This window comes from Erinaceus europaeus, chromosome 20 (genome assembly GCF_950295315.1).
Source record: "Erinaceus europaeus chromosome 20, mEriEur2.1, whole genome shotgun sequence".
NCBI lineage: Eukaryota > Metazoa > Chordata > Mammalia > Eulipotyphla > Erinaceidae > Erinaceus > Erinaceus europaeus.
Window position 1 is genome coordinate 17,985,111 of NC_080181.1, and position 22,396 is coordinate 18,007,506.

General features: G+C 42.2%; 1 protein-coding gene and 1 long non-coding RNA gene across 13 annotated transcripts in view; one reads left to right on the top strand and one right to left on the bottom strand.

The window, feature by feature from the left end:
• CADM1 (cell adhesion molecule 1) overlaps positions 1–22,396 on the top strand; it is a 411,245-nt gene that overhangs the window by 120,602 nt on the left and 268,247 nt on the right. The gene's annotated exons all lie outside the window — the stretch shown is intronic.
• On the bottom strand, positions 16,517–17,721 carry LOC132534910 (uncharacterized). Its single transcript, XR_009546668.1, has 2 exons — positions 17,236–17,721; positions 16,517–16,802 (listed from the first exon to the last, which is right to left on the bottom strand). It is a non-coding gene; the product is annotated as an uncharacterized LOC132534910 (long non-coding RNA).

Below are 22,396 nucleotides of genomic sequence, written 5' to 3' on the forward strand. Positions count from 1 at the left end.
GCATTCTTCCATTAGGCTGCATGGCTATTAATTAGTTATTTATAACAGGGAAAGGCTCTTGCTGTTTGCAAAGTCCCTGTGGTCCTGAGCTGGATCAGGGCGTGCTCATAGCACATGACGCCTGGGGAGTAGGACTGTCATTGCATAAAGGGTGTCCTAAATGACAGACACTAGTCCAAGTCAGTGCCGTGACTTTGCCCCTCTTTTCCCTGAGAGATGGTGACTCAGAGGAGGGCTGCCACTGATTCCTCGCGGGTCCTCTAGAGTCTGCTGGAAGACAGGACCACGTCCCCTCACATGCCTTGGTGAGTCACTTCTGAAAAGCAGATTCAGTAGGATTGTTGGAGATGTTTAAGTTTGCTCCATAAAGCTGTTTATAAAAGCAAACTTCAGAAGTATCTTCAGAAGGCATGCATCACTCAAAGTGAAACTAGAATATTTCCAAGCTTTTCATTAAGAAAAAAAAAAAATTCTTGCAGTTGCTCACTAGGGTTTTATAACTAAAAAATAAAAATGTTTTTAATCTGCTAAGGAAGTATTTTCATAAAAATCAGACAATAATGGAATGAGAAGACTTACAGTCTTGAGTTATTATTTGAGTTCAAAGCATTGATTATGCTTTAATTGACTTAAAAAAATTTTTTTTAAATCAAGCTCAGATCCCATTTGGAGAAATGAAACTATAGCAACTTGGGAAGTTCTAGTTCACCAATGAGAGTATATAAGCATACAGGCAGCAAATGACTAATACTCTGTTTTTGTGAAACTTTTGAAATAGCATATCCTCTGCCTTCCCTTTTCCTTGGCCATGCACAATTTCTCTTTTTCTCTCTTCTTTTTTAAAAAATTATTTATTTATTTATTTATTTACTTATTAATGGATAGAGACAGAGAGACACCTGCAGCCCTGCGCCACCATTTGTGAAGCTTTCCCCCTACAGGTGGGAAGCAGAGGCTGAAACCAGATGCACCACCTTCTGGCCCCTTCTTTTCTCCATTTATCATTTCCAGGGTGAAGTGAAAAGGCTACTCAAGGTCACCGGAGAGTGGACTTGTTGCCGCCGTTTCAACACCGCGTGACAGATGGCAGGGAAGACTTCCCCATCCTCAGCCTATTCCAGTTTTTATTAAGTTAAAAAATGTAGGCTTTTCCTATCATTCCATAACTAAATTTAGTAATGAATTTGATCTGAAGTCGGGCACATTATCCCAATCTGATCTGATATGTGTAGGACACTGAGCATTCATTGAGTGGTACAGATTGTGCTAAATGGGCCTGAAATAATGTTCAGGGAAGAGAATCACTTTCTCTTCTTCCTGACACAGTTTGTCACAGATAGGCATTCCTACCCCTATCTTGTTAGTGTAGTCCTTACATTTTTCATCACAAGTTTAACACAAATATTCTAGCTTTACATGGCTAGGTTTACATGACTATATTGCAGTTGCAGACGAGGTCTTATTAATGTGTGTGATTAAACATGTAATTAATATATGTAATTATCTAGGGGCGTGCTGGAGCTGGACGCCATGTGGATGTATTGCCATAGGTGTTGCGTGCCCAAAGGCATAGTTAGGATTTTACGCTGAACATCTACTCCCACTGTAAATCTGCAGTAGTTTGTTGTCGGGATTATACTTTTTCATTCAAGTGCAGGAGAAACATGTTTTATGGTTGTGGGAGCAACTGAATTATGATTATCTTTTACTGTGCTGCTAATACCTAAGGAAACCACTGGAGACAGGTTTGGTATGTGTGCCATGGTGTGGCTTTGAGTGTGTGAGCCCTGTGCTACTACACATGCCTCACTTGGGAATGAACACTGTGTGTGCAAGTACATATATCTGTATGCATTAAAACGGTATGTTGAGGGGGCTGGGCGGTAGCACAGCAGGTTAAGTGCACATTGTTGGTATGAGACCCCTTCTGTTTCATTTGGTTTAAATCCCCCCTACTTAACACTATTCTATTTACATAACCACTTCATTCTATTTACATAACCACTGTTAACAAGTACCACCCTCCCTCCAGGGCATTGGTGGTTCAGTGATAGGATTCTCGCCTGCTCCACCCCCTCCTTGTCACACTCTGATTTTCACCAGTCACTTTTCTCTCCACCCTCTCTATGTCACATCCTGTTTCCACCCTACTTGGCAAGTATATATAAAGACAGCATTGTGAGTTTTACTTTACCTAGAGTTTAGCTTAGCTTGGCTGTGTCCTACATGAATAGATACTGCGTACAACCCAGCCATGAGTCCCTGGTCGTCTGTTACCCGCCCGTGAAGCCAGCCCTGCGAAAACAACATAATCCGTCGAAAACAACAGCACATGGCATGCAAGGACTGGCATCAGGATCCCGGTTCAAGCCCCCAGCTCTCCACTTGCAAGGGGGTTGCTTCATAGGCAGTGAAGTCGGTCTGCAGGTATCTATCTTTCTCTCCCCCCACCTTCCCAATCTCTCTTGATTTCTTTCTGTCCTATCCAACAACAATAACAGCAGCAACAGTAGCAGCGGGGGGGGGGGGTGGGGGGGAGGCCTCAGGAGCAGTGGATTTGTAGTACAGGCACCGAGCCCTAGCCATAGCACACACTCTGCCATGCATAGCGCTTCGGGTCAGAGTCATCAGATGGAGACCCCATGCATGGCACCAAGGGGGAATCTTCATGAATGGTGGAGCTGTGCTGTGGTGTCTCTCTGCCTCTCTCTGAAAATGAAAGGGGAGGGAACTTGCCTGTGAAATTTGGTCTTGTAAATAACCTTCTCTCTTATCTCTGTGTGTGGTTCCTTTCCCTCTGTTGACATTACCTCCTTTCAAACACCCCAGAGCAGCTTTCCACTTCCTTTGCTCCTGTCAATCATGCAATCATGCTCCTGCCCATGTCATAGTCACTGCATGGTTTTTGTTTGTGTGTGTGTGTGTGTGTGTGTGTGTGTGTGTGTGTTTTGAAGTTCTATAAAGAGATATCACCTATCTGCTTCCTTTCTGGCATCTGTTTTCTTGCTCTTTCCCTATGCTGCCACCACCCCACTACCCCCCCACACACTACTTTTCTCAATGTGTGCTCTTTTTTCTCTTCTGAGAAAAGTCTCTGAGGAATCAGCTTTATAAAAGTCAACGGGGACACAGACAAATTAGGCAATTGAAATCATCTGGTCACAGGAGCAAGCATTCCAGGAGTATCTGAGAGACTGATCCTGGAGCATGTCCTTTCCCCAGATAATCATGCCGGACATAGATTTGATCAGAGAGACAACTAAGGACCTTGTTTATAAAGACTTAACGCTCAAGGCTCAAGGGGAGTCGGGCGGTAGCGCAGCAGGTTAAACGCACGTGGCGCAAAGCGCAAGGACTGCTATAAAGATCCCAGTTTGAGCCCCCGGCTCCCCACCTGCAGGGGAGTCGCTTCACAAGCAGTGAAGCAGGTCTGCAGGAGTCTGTCTTTCTCTCCCCCTCTCTGTCTTCCCCTCCTCTTTCCATTTCTCTCTGTCCTATCCAACAATGAAAGCATCAGTAATAACCACAACAATAAAACAACAAGGGCAACAAAAGGGAAAATAAATATTTTTTTTAAAAAAAGACTCAATGCTCAGGAGAAGGGAGTTCTTCGGCATCACATCTGTCATGAGCATTCCTCCGGGTCACCGCTGATTGGAGATGGCTCAGAACCTATGCAGCCTGCTGTTTCCAGGGTTGGTTGGGAATGTGGGGGATGGCCCAGGGGCCCAGTAACTACCAGCATATAATTTTGGAGCGCTTAAGTAGAGCGCTTTCCTACAAAAACATAAGCATTAAAGGTTGACTTAGAGTCACATTCGGCATGTTTCCAAGGGGGACCTGGGAACAGATGTGTTGTCTGCTCTGAATGCATTGGGATCCCTCCATGTTTTGCTTACAGACCCCCTTCTGTCTGGTGCACTCTGCCCTCTAAAAGCTTCCTGAATTGCTTTGTAAACAAGGCAGCTACTACAGCTGCAACTGTTGGATTTGGACTTTCGCCAGCTTGAAATTTATCCCTGCCCTAATGCTATATATCTGGGAGCAGGCAAAGTGGATTTTGTTTTTAAGCATATGGAAGCATTCCCTGAGGAAGACTGTGTTAAGGGGAAGGGAGTTCAGATGCCTTAAGACTGCTTACATTCTCTGTGGATTTTTGTTGACTTGTTCTTTCTGCCACCAGGTCACATTTCAGCCTCTTTCACAGACATCCCCCCTGGCTACTCAGCTGGGCTACTGCTTCATTAAAAACCCATAATTCCAAGCCCCTTTATTTTGGTGGGTTCCTTGGGTTCAAGAGGACTTGATTCAGTCCCTTGAATGAGTGAAGATAGTTTTTCAAGATTCCTTTCTTTTGGTATACTAATATTTGGCAAAGAAATAAGACCAAAAAAAAAAAAAAAAAGAGGCAGAACAATAAAACAAACTAACAAACAAAAAAAAAAGGGATAAGGTAGAGAATGCGGATTTTTAAGAAATCTTGTCTGGGGATTAGCTCTACCTGGCAGTTGCTTCAGTGGCTGTTTGTTGCCTGGATTTCAGGATTTCGAATTTCCTTTGTCTGCAGAGAGGTGTTGCTACCTCTTTCTGGAGTGCCAAGATGCCAGTATTCTTGCAAAAATAGAAGTTTAGTTTTGCTTTATTATATTCTTGGCTTGTTGATGAGTTTTTTCCCATTTAAGCCTCTTTTTTTGTCCTCCCTTATCAAGCCTTTGAAGTCTCCTGCTCAGGTGGGCCCCTTTATGCCTTCTCACTAGATCAGGATTAAGAAATGTTTGTTGTTCATCTCTTCATATACTTATGAAAAAGGAGCCTGGGCTGCTGCTGCTTTCTTATTTTATTTTATTTTCCTTTCTTTTCTTTCTTTCTTTCTTTCTTTCTTTCTTTCTTTTTCTCTCTCTTTCTTTCTTTCTTTCTTTTTCTCTCTCTTTCTTTCTTTCTTTCTTGTTTTTTATTTAATTTTGACCTCCTTATACTGGTTGCGTGTGACACACAGTGATTCCAGAGTTACTGTTTGCCAGTCTGTCTGCTTTTGGTTTGTTTCATATTACCGGATTAGAACAAAAATCTATTTCATTTTAGTAGCGTTAGAAAACACAAAATCTTGAGGTTCCTGCCAATATTCTCTTTCTGGAACAATGTCAGAATGTAACTTTTCTGTTGGAATAATTCTTTGGCTGGCCAACCTCCTCCATTGGCCCCAGTTTCAGTGTGATGAAATCATGTCGCCTTCTCTTATTTCAGGGCTTTGGTTAATTTGGGCATCTTTCCACATTAGAAAGACCTGTCTTCACAATTTTCTGTGAGTCGATTTGATTTTAAGCAAGTGTGAGGAGGACAAAGCTATGAAGAAATGCAGTGCAGTCGGGCGCAGGAAGAGGGAGATTCAGTGAGATTTCCCAGAATTCCAGTGGGACTTAGCCTTCCCAGGTCTGCGCCCTATACTTTTAAGATCACTGACCAGCGCATTTGTGAACTTCCCCACCGCTCTTGTCTGCTCCTCATCTTAGAAGAGTGCTGGCCTTCACAGAGGGAGAGAAATCCAGGCCTTCATTGATTTATTCCTTTTGGTTTCAGTCCCAGACCTTGAGCTGTGCAGGGATTGCAACTGATCAGGGACAGCCAACTAGCTGTGGTATAAAGAAATGAACTATTGTGCTGGGAAACATTTGTTGTTTGAGGAGCTGAAATTGACACATTTTCTTTAGTCAGAGGAAAGGTGTGTGTGTGTGTGTGTGTGTGTGTGTGTGTGTGTGTATGTGTTAAGGGCCACCATTCCTCCATTCTTATTCTCAAAGGTGTGTGTGTGTGTGTGTGTGTGTGTGTGTGTGTGTGTGTGTGTGTGTGTGTGTGTGTTAGGTGCCACCATTCCTCCGTTCTTATTCTCAGTGTTCACAAATTAAAAATAAGCAACAGTGTGGCTATTGTTTTAAGCCCTTGCTAATACTGTTTACCACCTCCTTGCTCATTTCTTTTAAGGGACTCTGAAAATTTGCTGAGGGCTGGAACTTGTCATTCATTGTCTGAGCCCACAGGCAAGTTGGTTCCACTTCTTCAGAGCCAGGGAAATGCATTTTTAGAATTTTGATACTAAGGTACTTGTCAGCCGCATAGTGAAAGACCAGACTGGGACTCTCAGTGGTGAACTCTGTGTAGTCTATCCTGGCTTTGATTTATCACCATGTACACCTGACGCTCTGATAATGTTAGGACACAGTGTTACTTCAACAAACAATCAGAAGCCACTTATTGTTATACAACATACAAAAAACTGAACTCTGGCTTGCTACACTAAGCTTGTAGCTTCAGAGTTCATCTTGACATAAAAGTTGTCCTCCTGGCATGCATTCTCTAGACAGTCGTAATGCGGGCCGTCAGCATGCTGGCTGCAAAGCCAGTTTTTTCTGCAGAATGGAATAGGAAGAAAGGCCCCAGCCTTCTGCCCTGGGGTGGTACTGCCACACTCCATGCCCAGGCTTTGGTTCATGCCACCAAGTACCTGGTGGCAGATATGCATGGAACCATCTAGCGACTCAGCTTCAGAAGCAGTAAGCCAAGGTTAAGAAGCCTTAGAACTGAATTTTCCGTACCCGTAAAATTAATATGTAGGAGGGGGCCAGGCAGTAGTGCAGTGGGTTAAGTGCACATGGTGCGAAGTGCAACGACTGGAGTAAGGATCCCGGTTCAAGCCCCCAGAACCCCACATGCAGGGGGGTCACTTCACAAGCGGTGAAGCAGGTCTGCAGGTGTCTTTCTCTCCCCCCTCTCTGTCTTCCCCTCTTCTCTCCATTTCTCCCTGTCCTATCCAGCAACAACGACATCGACAACAATAATAATAACCACAACAATGATAAGACAACAAGGGCAATAAAAGGGAAAAAAACTAAAAAAAATTAATATGTAGAGGAACAGGATTGTTGTCCCTGGCCTCATTGTGGGTGTCATTCACCCCTAAAGTTGACAGTCTTGGAAAAGTGCAGCAGATACGGAGGTGAGTGGGGTCTTTTTAGCCCTCACCCCATCTAGCACTTCTGTGCTAGTGTGTGGCACAGATTCCAGGTGGTGAATCACCCCAGTTGTTTGTGGGGACCCAGCAGCAAGTAGCACACAATATTCCAGTGTGATGTGGGCAACTGCCCATCCTGTGCAGTTATACCTGACACTATAGTATTAAATTTTTATCATGCTTCTTCCACTGTGGGGTATTTCACATTTATATATCAATTTTCAGCATAAAGACTGCACAGTAATATGTAATTTGACATTTATTATGGGGAATCTGTCTCTGTTTGGCTCTTTAATCTTTATTAAAGGCACTGTAGATGATCTGATCTTTTTTTTTTTTTAGCCCCTTCTACAGATCTTAACATCGCACAAATATACTCTGGGGTCTACTCAATTCCAGAGGGATTTGGTGAACATTTTTCTGAATAGAAATCTATAAGAAAACAGTTGAACATGTGAATAAGGAGGTAGTATTGGGTGTTTTTGAGGGAACAAAAGGCTGTTTTAGAAGCTTGGGTCTAAAGGAGTGTTCTTATATTGACTAAAGAAAACAAAGTACCTTGTCAGTGTTTCCTTTTTATAAATAAAAAATTTTAAATAGAAATAAATAAATAAAAAGAAAGAAAATGGAGTACCATAATGAAAAGGCAAATCAAAGTTAAGCAAAATTCAATTGAATAGATATTCAATAATATAGGGCCATATTTTATTATCTATTCATATATTCTTTTTAAAATTGCATAGCAAAAACATCTAGAAAGTAATACAGGGGGGCTGGGCGCTGGCACACCTGGTTAAGTGCACATATTACCAAGTGCAAGAACTCGGGTTCGAGGCACGCCCCCCCCCCACTCCCCATCTGCAGTATTTCTGCTTCCCGAACTGTGAAGCAGGTCAGCAGGTGTCTGTCTTTCTCTCCCTCTGTTTATGTTCCCAGCCTCTCTCAGTTTCTCTCTGTTCTATCTAACAACAACAACAAAACTTAGGGAAAGAAAAAAATGGCTGGCCGCTGTGATCGATGGATACGTAGTGCCGGCACCCTAGCGATAACTCTAGAGGCAGTTCTTCTTCTAGCGTTTGCCCTTCTTCCGTAGCCAGTCAACAGCGTCAGGTTGAGCCTGATGTAAAGTTTCGAGACCTCCTTTGAATCTGGAGAGGTGGCAGTCGTTGACTATGTGGGTCATAGTCTGTCTAGAGGCAATGAGATAGATAGACAGTCTGTCTAATACAGGGAATGTGCAGTGACACCTAACTTATCACATTTTTTTTCCTTAGGTACTTTTTTGTTATTTATTACTATTAATGAGAGAGCGACTTTTACATAGGTAGTTCCAGGGGATGAGCTCAGGACTTGGTGCTGGCTTCTTCCACCACACTGCATCCTGGGCCACCCTTTGCCGCATCTCAGTCCCATGCCTTGTGCACCTGCTCTGTTACATTTGCCTTTCCTTCATGTCATTCCCCATCGTCTTCCTTCGTAGGGTTACATTATAATCCCGACTTAAGTGGGTTTTTTTTTTATTTCCATGTCTGTTTTAGTTATTTTTCTGTAAGTGTATCCACAGGGACATGCTTTTTTTACCCCCGCGTTTTAAACACAATATCGATCACAATAATAAATTTTGTTGTATTGCCACTTGCTGGCTACTCTCACCACTTACCTTGTGAGACTGAGCCATTTTGGTGCCCACACCATCTCTTAATAGTTGCTATTCTCGCTGCTTTGTGCTGTGACATCTTGTGCCTCTTGCACTCTTTCATCACTTCCGGGCGACTCTTATCCCCAGCGAGACTCCGATGAGCACTCTTGGATGTAGCTTTCTCTATACATGTTCTAGAAGTGCTGCAGGGCTTTCTCTAGAGCAATGCCCTGGACATGCCTGCTTCTCCCAGGTTGCCTCTTTCCAGGATAGTTGGGCCGGCTGGTGCTCCTGCAGGTGTGTATGGAGAGGGTGTACCCATGCTTCCCATTTCCTTTAATACAGCGAATTCCAAATGGGAATAGAAAAAAACATTTTTAAAAATTATTTCAGAAGATTGTTAAAAAAAAGAAAAGCCTCTATTTTAATGTATAATTTCTAGACTCCTGAGGCTGAATATCATATTGTGTTCTTCTTTTTAAAAATGAATTGCTTCATTATTGGTGGAAAGCAAAAGAGGATGAGAGCGTCATTGTGGCACTGCACTGCGGGGAGTTTACATTCACTGCAGCACCCCCCAGGCCACCTACTCCGTATTCTTGGCCGTTTGGATCTTTCTCTTCGGTCAGTTACCTGATAACTCTTCTGTCATCTATTGGATTATTACATTTTTCTTTTTGATTCCTGGAAATGCTTTCTGGTCTGAATACAGATTGTCTTTGGTTGGTCATATGCATTTCCCATGTATGGCTTGCTTCTCCTCCCGTACTTTGCTTATTCTATCATTTCTTTCTTTATTTAAAATTTTTTATATTTATTTATTTATTCCCTTTTGTTGCTCGTTTTATTGTTGCAGTTATTATTATTGTTGTTGTCATTGTTGGACAGGACAGAGAGAAATGAAGAGAGGAGGGGAAGACAGAAAGGGGGAGAGAAAGACAGACACCTGCAGACCTGCTTCACTGCCTGTGAAGTGACTCCCCTGCAGGTGGGGAGCCAGGGCTCGAACTGGGATCCTTACGCTGGTCTTTGCGCCACCGGTGCTTAACCCTCTGCACTACAGCATGTGAACATATGCTCTCTCTCACAGAAACTGGTGTATATCTAGGTTTTGGGACTTTGTTAGAAAGTGAACCACCTGGGATGGAATTAGAATATACTATGAAAGGTAAGGTCTCACCCTAGTAATGAAGCTGAAGGGTTGTCATTCCACACGTGAAGTCTCTGGACACAGTTTGAAGTGAAGCATTTTGAGGTGGCATTTGTTGCATTGGATAGGTTGTGATCGGCAGATGCAATATTATTTGATATGGATTGGGAAAGTGGGCCCTATCCAATGGTTCCAGGACTGGGGGAAGTAGAGGCTCCATAGTGGAGATGTGAGATGTGAGGTTCCTGCTGTCTTAGGGTTCAAAAAGACAATCGATAGTTAATGTTATTAATTGGTAATTGGGTTAACTTTGAAAAGTCCTTTTGTTAGGGTTTGCTGTACAGTACCCACTATCTTGTATATAGCTGTGCTATTGGTTGCTTCTGATCTACTTGGTCTATGCTTTTGAGAGAGTCTGCATATCAATTACACAGCCTATATATTAAAAAGATTCAGTTTGTGTTTTGAAAAACTTCAAGACATACAATTAATTTTCCCCCTCTCGTATTAATTAACTAGTGATTTATATGACTACATTTTACTAGGAGTGTACATAAACACCATTCCCACCACCAAAAGACTGTGACCCATCCCTCCCACCCACTCCCTATTCTATTATTTCTCTTATGACCCTCTCCTCTCCCCTCCCCTCCCCTCCCCTCCCCTCCCCTCCCCTCCCCTCCCCTCCCCTCCTCTCCTCTCCTCTCCTCTCCTCTCTTTTTCTCTCTTTCTTTTTCTTCTTTCCTTTCCAGGATTATTGCCGGTGGCTCAGTGCCAGTAATAAGAACCCACTGCAGGGAGTCGGGCGGGTAGCACAGTGGGTTAAGCACAAGTGATGCAAAGCATAAGGACCAGTGTAAGGATCCCAGTTCGAGCCCCCGGCTCCCCACCTGCGGAGGGTGTTGCTTCACAGTTAGTGAAGCACGTATGCAGGTTTCTGTCTTTCTCTCACCCTCTCTGTCTTCCCCTCCTCTCTCCATTTCTCTCTGTTCTAGCTAACAACGAAGACATCAATAACTGCAACAATAAAACAATAAGGGCAACAAAAGGGAAAATAAATAAATAAATAAATATAAAAATTTTTTTAAAAAAATCCACTGCTTCTGGTGACTATCCTACCACCCCTATTTTATGGATAGAACAAAGAGAAATTGAGAGAGGAGGGGGAGATAGAGACCTTCAAACCTGCTTCATTGCCTCCCTGCAGTTGGGGAGCAGGGGCTCAAACCCAGATCACTGAGTAGGTCCTTGCACTTAGTACTGTGTGCATTCAACTGGATGCACCACCACCCGGCCCCTATACTTCTACTTTCATTCTAGGCAGATTCAAGGTCATAAAAACATCCTTCTCTGTTAAATATTTTAGTTTTTTTTTTTCACTTTCTACAACTTAGACAGAATGTGTTTGAATCTGGCATGGAATAAAGATTTAATCTGATATTTTTGCCATCAGATTGTTTCTCTGCTTTCTATTTTTAAAGAAATGTTTTCTGGTTTTTTTAAAAATAAATTTCAAATTTACAAAAAAATCTGCAAAAGCAATACAAGAAATTATCATGGACCTTTTATCCAAGTTCCCCAGATGTGAGATCTTAAATATGGTGGTGCCTGTCAGATCTTTCTTACAGTGAAGTTACTGTTTGTTTGTTTTTTTCCTCCTTGTCATTTTAGCATTCATTTTTGCTTATGCTATCTACCAAACGATTTTCTATTTCCATCCTTCCTGAATTTATTTTTGGAGATCTATCAGCATTATTTATTAAAGAGTCCTTTTTCCTTTCTTTTCCTTGTTGACTTACCCCCCCTCCCCCCATTTCCAATGTTTTTGTTAGAATCTGTCAGGTTCCTTCTTTAGTCGCTCCTACTATGTTGCCATCCTCATCAGCATTATCCTTAGGTGCTGTTTCCTCTTTGCCTTGCAGAGTATGTTGTCAAACCTTCAGATTTTTGTTCATTGAAAACCAAATGCATATTTCTTACGAGTATCATTGAGCATATGTTCATATGCTTTGGGCCATTTTTCCTTATTCTTCTCTAATCCCTCTGTATTATTTGTCTTATTTTTCTGGGTGGATGGTGGTATTGTTCTTACAGATTTTTTTTTTTGGGGGGTGGAGCTCTCTCACAGGAAGCATTTTATTATAGTTTTGTCATAATATATACATATGTTAAATATTTATTATTCTCTTTTTGTCACCCTTGGTTTTTATTGTTGTAGTTATTATTGTTATTGATGTCATTGTTGGATAGGACAGAGAAATGGAGAGAGGAGGGGAAGACAGAGAGGGAGAGAGAAAGATAGACACCTTCAGACCTGCTTCACCGCTTGTGAAGCGACTCCCCTGCAGGTGGTGGGATCCTTATGCTGGTCCTTGTGCTTTGCGACGTGTGCGCTTAATCTGCTGCGCTACTGCCCTACTCCCCAGATAGATTTTTTTTTTATTTATACCCTTTTGTTGTCCTTTTTTAAATTGTTGTAGTTATTATTGTTGTCATTGTTGTTGGACAGAGAGAAATGGAGAGAGGAGGGGAAGACAGAGAGGGGGAGAGAAAGACACCTGCAGACTTGCTTCACCGCCTGTGAAGCTACTCCCCTGCAGGTGGGGAGCCCGGGGCTCAAACCAGGATCTTTGCCACTCTTTGCGCTTTGAGCCACCTGCGCTTAACCCACTGTGCTACTGCTCGACTCCCCCCCAGATATATTTTTAAAGCATGCCATTAATCCTTTGACTGATTACATTCTTTTTGTATGTTTGTTTTGCCTCCAGGTTTATCACTGGAGCATGGTGTCTGCATTGCGAATTCACTGCTCCTAGAAGCTATTTTTTCCCCTTTTGTTTATCGTTGTTTTGTTATTATTGTTCTTATTGCTGTCATTGTTGTTGGGTAGGACAGAGAGAAATCGAGAGAGGAAGGGAAGACAGAGAGGTAGAGAAAGACAGACACCTGCAGACCTGCTTCACCGCCTGTGAAGGGACCCCCCTGCAGGTGGGGAGCCGGGGGCTGGAATCTGGATCCTTCCTTTGGTCCTTGTGCTTCCCGCCATGTGCACTTAACCAGCTGCGGTATCACTCCCACCCCTCCCCCACTGATTACATTCTTTTCTGTGCAAAATATTTTACTTTGATATCCTACATTTCTCATTTTGCCTTATCTCACTCACATTTGCTTTCTTACTTGTGTGAATAAAAAACAAAAATCAGTCTGTACTACTGTTGTACTGAATTCTGGTATACAAAGTCTATTTATGGTTTCTTCTCGTGATCTGTATAGTTGACTAAACATCATCTACTAAAAAGTTCATCTTTTCTTCCATTGATTTGAGATGTTACCCTTTATACTCTCACTTTCCATGCACACTGAGTTCATTTTTTGAGGGTTTTTTTTTTGTTTTGTTCCATTTTTCCTCTTCATTTATGCAACAAAGCTACACTGTTCTCCTTGCAGAAACTTGCTATTTTTAACCCAATGTACAGTAAAGACACACCAGCACGCCAGACTCCCAGATTTGCCTGGTAATTCTTTTATTTATTTATTTTTTTAATTACTTGTCACCCTGCCTACCACTCGATTCAGTACATGTATAATGACTCCACTTCTCCTAGGAACCACATATATATTTTTCTTTTTCTCATAGAAAATGAGTGAGACAGTCAGAGACAGAGGCATGGAGACAGACCTGTAGCACAGCTCCGCTGCACATGAAGTTAACCCCTTGCAGGTAGGGACTGGGCACTCACCCCTGAGTCATTGTGCATGGTGCTGTATGCACTGTCACTGTCCAGCCCTGATATCATTAAAGTTTAGTTTGATTTTGAATTTCATAACCAATAGATGTAGTTGACATTCCAAATTCATCGCCGCCCCTTTCCTATTTCTTTTCTTCTAGTACCGATCAGTCATGAGTGCAGAATTCAGTACCTTCACATACACTTATATGTTGGATTTAAAAGTTTACATGGTGTCCTGAAACAATGTGACATATGTTTAAGGTTCACAGGGATCCTAGGCCAGTGTTGTGCCAGGTGCTCTCCATAGCAGATCCCTTGGCAGTCTGTGGGGGGACAGTCTACCCATGAAACTGTGTAAAGGGGGTGTCCGTTGTCCTGTTTGGAGTGAGAATTCATCGTGATTTTTTTAAAGGTTTTATTTTTATTTTATTTTCCTTCCAGTGTTATTGCTGGGACTCGGTGCCTGCACTACGAATCCGCTGCTCCGGGAGGCTATTTTTTCCCCTTTTGTTCCCCTTGTTGTTTATCGTCATTGTTATTGCTGTCGTTGGATAGGACAGAGATAAATGGAGAGAGGAGGGGAAGACAGAGAGGGGAGAGAAAGACAGACACCTGCAGACCTGCTTTACCTCCAGGTGGGGAGCTGGGGGCTTGAACCAGGATCCTTATGCCGATCCTTTCACTTCACGCCATGTGCACTTAATCCACTGTGCCACCACCCAGCCCCCTCATCATGATTATTTTAAAAGTAATCTGTCTCAAAAGAATCAAAACTGTCCAAGTTTAAAGTGGGGTGAGGAATGGGATTTAAGTACTCAGGTAGAACACTTAATTTGGATGTCTGAGATCCTGAGTCTGATATTTGGCATCACAAGCAAAGGCCCACTTACAAACTTAAAAATTAAGAGAAATGAAGGAATGACTCTTAAACCTGTTGTCTCCAAGATATGTTGACTGTGAAGTAAGAGAACATCTCAGTATCTATAGGTTAAGCTTCTAAGATGTACATATCTGCCTTTACAATAATGTTTTCTCTCCTCTTTCTTGTAGGTAAGTGACCACCTTATGCTTGAATACATCGACTACTGAACGGATAGATGGTTAAGGTCCATTCCTCATCTAGTCTACTGTGCTAGTAAGTTGCCTTTGATGCCTGCTTTGATCTGGATGGGCCAGTGGGGTTTCCTCTGACAAAAGAAACTACATAGTTTCCTACAAATCCTTTGCATCTGACTTGCTGTATGTGTTTTGGTTATAACTCTTAGGTGTATTGTGTTTGATATGACTTGGGAAAACAAGAAGGCAGAACGCCTACTGTCAAGAAGACTAGGTTTTTCTAAGGATGCAGCAGAGAGTCTTGGGTTTTGAAATTTTTGTGGGTTTGAACCCCAGTTTCCCACAACTAATTTTTAACTTTTTCCTTATTTCTTCATGTACTAAAAAGTTATGATTATATAACATCTGTCTCCTCAGATAGCTGGAAGAAATATGTTGGGGAGAATACCTGACAGTCAGCACTATTATACTATATAGATTTGTCCCATATTTCCCCCTCTCCAACACCAGCTCTGAGTGCAGAGTCGCAGAAAGAAACAGCGAGTTCTAAAAAGAAAGAAAACAGAGACCAGTTCTCCTCCTCTTATCTGAAGTGACTTTGGCTGAGACTCAGGAAATCTTGGGAGACTGGACCAGGCGCCAAAGGAGCTTTTGTGCAGGAATCTATAGTGGGTCTAAGAAGGCACTTCCCAGAGCAGCAGACATGACCTTGAACTTGATCATCATGTTAGAAAAGCTTAGTTAAGTGTGGCTTAGGTATTGGTTCACAAGTGGCCTTAGTTGAATCCCAACGAGTATGTTAAAACACTACGTTGGGAAAAAATATTCCTTTGTTTAATCTAAGATGGAATTCAAACAAATGACTGAAGAATGTAAGCTGAAGTCTTTTGATCTCATGTGATTCTTTAAATAATTGTCACACTGTTGTCTTCAGAATTATCTAGCTATCTGGCCTAGTAAACAGATGAATGATACCCACAGAGAAGGGGAAGTCTACTCAATCTGGTTTGGGAAGTGGAAGAAAACCGCTTACATTGGAGAGACATAAATCAGCAGAGGCAGAAGGAAGTTCAGGCCTGGCCAGTGCAGTTTGCATGTCTTTGCTATCTCTTTCCCCAAATGGCAAAAGGCCTAACTAGCAATAGAAGCGGCCCTCTCTACTACATAAAGGGTCTTGGGTCAAGGGAGACTATAGTTCATTGCACATTCAGAGATTAAAATATCTCCCAAATTTGTCCCAGTGAATCATTTTAAATTATTTTAAAAGCTCTTTATATTTTAATCAGAGCCTATTCACAACCAGTTAATTTGGATAGCACATTCTAAAATTACTTTCCTCCAATGATGTGGTGTGCCATTGCCTTAGAATGTAGAAACCTCACAAAAGAAGGGAGTCAGGGTGTCAGAAGAGCCAAGAAGCTGTCAATCCTAGTCACACGCTTCCTGGTCTAAGAGTAGATTAAGACTTCATTCTGGCCATCGGATCAGATGTGTCGAGGACTTGTTGCTCTGGCAGAGAGAATAGAAGACCATTGCACAGAATGCCAGAGGTCTAGTGATGTGCCCAGCGTACCACTCAGGGAGAGTTTGACACCATGACCTTGCTCTAGTCTGTTGGGATGTGTTCTAGTTTAGAATTTGTGGCAGCCATCTTTGGTAACCTCAATGTTAACAAACAACTCCACTTATCAGACAAGTCACAGACATGAAGTCAAATTCTGCTTGCACAGGACTCTTCCTCACTCACTAAGGTAGACATCCAGGATGAGTGTCCTTATTGCCACTTGAAGAAGGGAAGGAGGCAGTCTGCACTGAAAACAGGTTTTTGGTGAACTTTAATATATGTGTATGTATGTATATATTTAGGACGACAACTGGAGTATCATGCTGGCGCCCGCCATTGCTGGTGATAAGAATGAGTAGAAATCTCAGGCTTTAGAGTCCAACAGTTTATTCTCAGCGCCCCCTCCTGGACTACTCAGGTAGCCACTTCAGCCTCCTGCTTAGCAGAGCCATTCTTCTCCACGCACAGTGTGGGAGAGGGCACAGCCCTCCTCTTGCTCTATGGCTCCTTTGCGGTTGGATCAATGAAGGAGCCAGTAATGTTTAGTGTTTGTCTGCTTCCCGCCCTTAGCATGTTGGCTCGAGGCACCAGGATCCATCTTGGGATATTGTGTATCGCCCATTGGTTACCCGTCTCGTGCAGGGAATAGAACCAAACTGCGAGGAGAAAGAGATGGACAGGATGAGTTGTTAAATTAAAGCACCAAGTAGCAACTGCTAGTTAAGAAATTTTTTGGCAGTTTTTTCGAATCTCATTTGAAAGCAATAACACACTCAGAGTTGTATTCAAACACTGAGATAAATGCATCAACCTAAATTCATGGTTTTGTTTTTTTTCCATGTAGCTGCTAATTATTGAACATAACGAGGCTTATTCATAATTTCTTTTCTCCTGCTTGATAGCCGTAATCCTGTATTTGTGCTGCTGTCATTCCCATGGTAACAGACTAATGTCTGAAGCATAAGATTATTAAATACTGAGCAGTACATTAAAATAATGCTAAGGTTTCGACTTAACAGAGAGACTTTCACACTGGGGCAAACTTTAAAAAAAAAAAAAAAAGGAACACTTATACAAAAAGCAATTTACTTGGCCAGTAATGTTTAGTATTCCCATAGCTATTACAGTAGAGATTTGTTTGAATTACAGCCTCTTTCTTCCCGGCCCATCATCTCCTTTGGCTGTGCAGCCAAGTCTTAATCTGGTGTTTATGATGTCAGGCTGTTGCCATGGGAGTTATTCTGTCACAGATGTATTGTGACTTCACTGCAGGATAGAGGCGGAAGTAAATTTAGGATGCCAGGGAACACCTTCTAAAGTTCATCGCCAGCTCCTCCAGTCTGCAAAGAATTCTTCCTCCACCTCTATGTGCATTTTTTTTTTTTAAGTTAGTTTAGGTCGTTGGAACCACGTAAATGCCAAAAGCCAGTGCTGAGGGGGAAAACTGTTCTGCGGTGTGCCCTTAGGCCTCTGAAGAGCGGTCGAGATTTATGGCTTAGCCCTATGCCGCAGGAATGAAGCACAGCCTTGTTTGTCGCACATAAACCCATACCCCAATTTGCGTGCTTTTCTTCTGAGAGCGTGAGACGTGTCTTAAATCCAGTGTGATTGCACAGGACGTGCTTCTTGCCTTCCACCCTTCGCCTCTACCACTGCTAGCAACCTCGTCTTAACCATTCACAGAGAGAAGGGTAGAAGCTCTGCCAGACGGAGGAGTGGCTTGGAAGCCAAATTCTGTAGTGCTCATAAGCATGTTAGCATTATGGTCCCTCTGGGGCCCCTTCATCATCTGCTATCTGGGACAGTCTCCCATTCGGATGGCATAAAAATAATCTATACTCTTTCCGAGGGATGAAAGATCTCTGCAGATTTCAGCTCAGTACACAGGTGGTGCTCTGTACGCCATGAACTCTTTGAATGTCAGGAACTGATAGTACAAACAGACCACATGTACCTTCAACCATTTTTAAAAAAGGATGCAGGGGAAGAGGAGGAGCCAGAAGGGAAGAAACTGTTATGTAAAGAGCAGAACTCTTTTGAACCTTGCACATCTAAATAACATATCCAATTAGAAAGTTAACTGAGAGGAGTCTCCCTCTATGCCCCCCCCCCTTCTTTTTTATTGAAACTACAGGGTTTAGGACTTTCTTCTTCCCCCCCTCCATCTCTGAACTGGATAGATAGATGTCGTCTACTTGAGGCAAAGCTAAAAGTAAGGTGAGACTCAACACGTTCACGCCCCCCAGACATCTTTCTAATCACTGCCACCTTGTTGCGGGAGGGTGGTGCTGGTCACCTTGGAATCTGCATCGTCTAGTTCTGAGTTTGTAATCAGACACTCTCCCTTCTGCTCCCTCAGCCACATCAGCATCCTTCTGATGCTCTGCCGTGTGTACTCATGTCAGCATAATATACCATGGACCTAGGTGATGATCCCCCCCCCCACCCCCCAGCATTTTGTCGAGCCAGCTTCAGTCACAGCAGTGAGGATGCCTGGAAACGATTTTCTTTAAAAACCAGATAGAGATTCAGGAGCCTGTTTAGTGATTTCTCTTTTTTGGCCCTTTCTTTTTTTGAAAATCCCCTGAGTTCCCATCTCGGGCAAACCTCTCAGGAGGTGGGAGATTTTGTGTGGTTTCTGTAGTTTGTGTCAGCACTTCCCAAAGTCAGGGAACTTAAAAACAAACAAACAAATAAACAAACAAACAAAACAAATCCTACTGACTTGTTACTTTCCCTCCAAAAATGTGTGTCTGGCTAGCCTGAGCTTTGAAACTGTTAAAAAGATCTTCAGTTGCTTTGAATCTACAGATGAGTTGGGCTTCTTTTTATGTAGCTGTGGCTGAAAATTGAAGTTTCAAGAGCAAAACAGCACAGTTGTATTTGATTTTTTTTTTTTTTTGTCTCCAGGGTTATTGCTGTGGCTTGGTGCAAATCCACTGCTCCTGGAGACTGTTTTCCCCCTTTTGTTGCCCTTGTTGTTGTTATTATTGTTGTTGGATAGGACAGAGAGAAATGGAGAGAGGAGGGGAAGACAGGGGGAGAGAAAGATAGACACCTGCAGACCTGCTTCACCGCCTGTGAAGCGGACCCCCCCCCCCATGCAGGTGGGGAGCTGGGGCCTTGAACTGGGATCCTTACAACTGTCCTTGTGCTTTGCGCTTTGTGCCATGTGAGCAAAAACAGCTGTGCTACCACCAGCCCCATGTATTTGATTTTTTATAGCTGTACTCTGTCACATTATGCTTCATACTAAATTTCCTTGGCATACTCTCACTTCTTTTCTCCTAGACATGACTCGTTAGATAATCCAAAGTTTTGACCCGTTAGATAATCCAAAGGCCCACCTGATTGAGCACTTACGTTAGTTACAGTGCCCAAGGACCCAGATTCGAGCTTCCGGCTTCCACCTGCAGGGGGAAAGCTTTGCGAGTGATGAAGCAGGGCTGCAGGTGTCTCTTTCTCTCTTCCTCTGTATCTCCCCTACCCTCTCGATTTCTGGCTCTCTCTATATGATCAATAAAGATAATATTAAAAATGTTTTTAGTGGTCTGGGAGGCGGTGCAGCAGATAAAGCATTGGATTCTCAACCATGAGGTTCCTGAGTTCAATCCCTGGCAGCACATGCACCAGAGTGATGTCTGGTTCTTTCTCTCACTCTCCACTTGTCTGTTTCATAAATAAATAAATAATTTCTTTTTAAAAAGATAATATAAGTTTTTAAAAAAAAATCCAAAAGGTTTGATCCTTCTCCCTGCCCCCCTTGCTTCTGGAATGAGAACAATTAATGGCTGTGCATTAATCACCTCTACTGTTTCCTTTTGACATTCTACTCTTCTCTTTTAAACAAATGGACTCTTCAGATTTAGGAGACTTTGAATTAAGACTATGGAGCGACAAAACAACAACGACAACAACAACAACAAAAACCCTACACAGCTTGTAGGGAATGGAACAGAGTTCCCATCTTAGAAGCTTGATTACTGGTGGAAACTAAACTTTAGTTGGTGACACAGGGTTCCACACTGTGTACCACTCTGCTCAGGCTGCATGCAAATTGTTTTCCTTAAGCTCTTTATAAATGATGAGATGACATTAAAAGAATGGTTTTAATCATGTTTTCGTTTTTCAATATGTAACGCTAGAGGAGAAGAGGAAAAGTAGATCCCTCCCCCCCTTCATCTCATAAAACAAAGTACCTTTGCAATAAAGTCCTGACTAAAACTTAACCTGGCATTTTTTCATTTATCTTGGTTATTGCTTTTCACATGTCTCGTGGTTCTTGTAAACATGATTTTCCCTCTGGAACTAGATACAAAGCAAAGGTTATAAAGGAAAGTTGGTAGCCAAGCAGCTGGCTTCGGATGTTTAGCCTTAAGAAAGATATTTGCGCTTAAAATAAAGTAATAGGTTTGCTTGCGTTTTCTTACCTTCACTGTACATCCTCTTTTACTGCCTGCATGGCAAGCCCTAAAACTTGGCTGAGATAGAGATCTGATGTAATTTCACAAAGCAGTGCTGTCTGATGACTGCAAAGGCTGTTCATGTTTCTGTTGACATAGTCTTGTAGGCTTCCAAAGAGCATGTGCAGATGTTTTGTCTGTAGATCTCTATCTGCAGGCACTGCTATCATCTTTGTTTTCCGTGTTTGAATTTGTTTTAGAGTAGTCTGACTGATGAGTCTGCCTGTGCAGATTAAGGGAGATTGGGCTAGCCTGAGACCCTCAGTAGTTTCTTTCTTTCCCTTAACCATCCATAAAGATAGAACTGGGGTGTGTATGTGTGTGTGTGTTTTAAATAATGTGTGTGTGTGTTTTGCTAGCAGATGACTTATCATTGAGCAGCAGCTCTGTGTTTGGTTGATCTATTGAAAAGTCATTTACTAGCATCAATTTTTAGTTTATATTCATGATAAAGGACATTACTAATGCCATATATGCTTTGGGTTTTTTCTCTCCTTGTCCCCTCAAGCCCCTCCCCCCCTTTTTTGTTCTCTCATGGAAATTTGAGCTAGGAGAAAAAATTAGAAGGGTCCTCTTTTTAAAGATGCCCTGTAAAATTTCACATGGTGCCATAAAAAGAACAATCCTTAAAATGTAATTTTTGAAATCCAAAGACCTTATAGGAGTCGTTCAGAAGTTTGGTTTATTATTTGCTGTTTTCTTTAACTGAAAAAGAATTAAGGTTATCTTATTTCTCAGAAATGCTACTCTGGTGTCCCTTAGAGGCAGCACCTATCAGCTCAGCTTCTTTCCCTAAGAATTGATTCTTAACAGGTTCTTCTTGTTAGTGATGAAAACCACAGGCACATTTTACCCTAAATCTTTGATGAAATCTCTCTTATTTATTTATTCATTCATTTTTGGGCAACTGCCCAAGTTTCACCTCCAAAATAACTTTTTCAGATAGAGGGACAGACAGACAGACAGACAGGACGGCACAGAAGCTTCCTCCAGTGCTTGAGGGCTGGGCTGGATCTTACTCATGACAAAGCAAATGAACTATATTGCAAGCGCTGGTTATTATTATTATTATTTTACATAAAGGGCCATGCATGTTTATTTTAATAAAAAGTCTATATATTTTTTAATCTATTCATTTACCAATCTGAGATTCTTCTTTGAGAGACCAAAAAGTACCATTCTGCCATTTTTGGTTTATTTTCCTCCCTCATTCCTCCTTCCTTCCTTCCTTCCTTCCTTCCTTCCTTCCTTCCTTCCTTCCTTCCTTCCTTCCTTCCTTCCTTCCTTCCTCAGTGCTGACTCAAGGCCACACCCATGCAAGGCAAGTGCTCCATTCTTCATCCACCTTCCTGGCCAGATGCTCTTAATAACCAGATTTCCTGCTTCCTTTGCCTGGTGCCCTGCACAGTTCATCATAGACTAGGCTTGCTTTTATTTATGTATTGTTTCATGATTCAGCCATTCATTATCTTGAACCAAGTGTTCATTTTAGAGACTGGATTATAATTACTTGAGTGCATGTATCCTGACTGACTGAACTGCTTCTCCATTATTAAACTTCCTGACTGTTACCGTGAATTTTCTTGTTGTAAATAATGCTTTGATGAACATCTTTGTCTGAATTTCAAAGTAGGTTTTTGAAATAAGGTATCACAGTAGAAATGCTTAGGTCAGGAAAATGCATTAGGTTCTCTCCTTCCTCCCTCACAATATCTATTGCCCAATTACTCTCTGAAATGGTGGTTTTGCTTTCACTTCTTACTGGCAAGGAATGACCACATTGTACT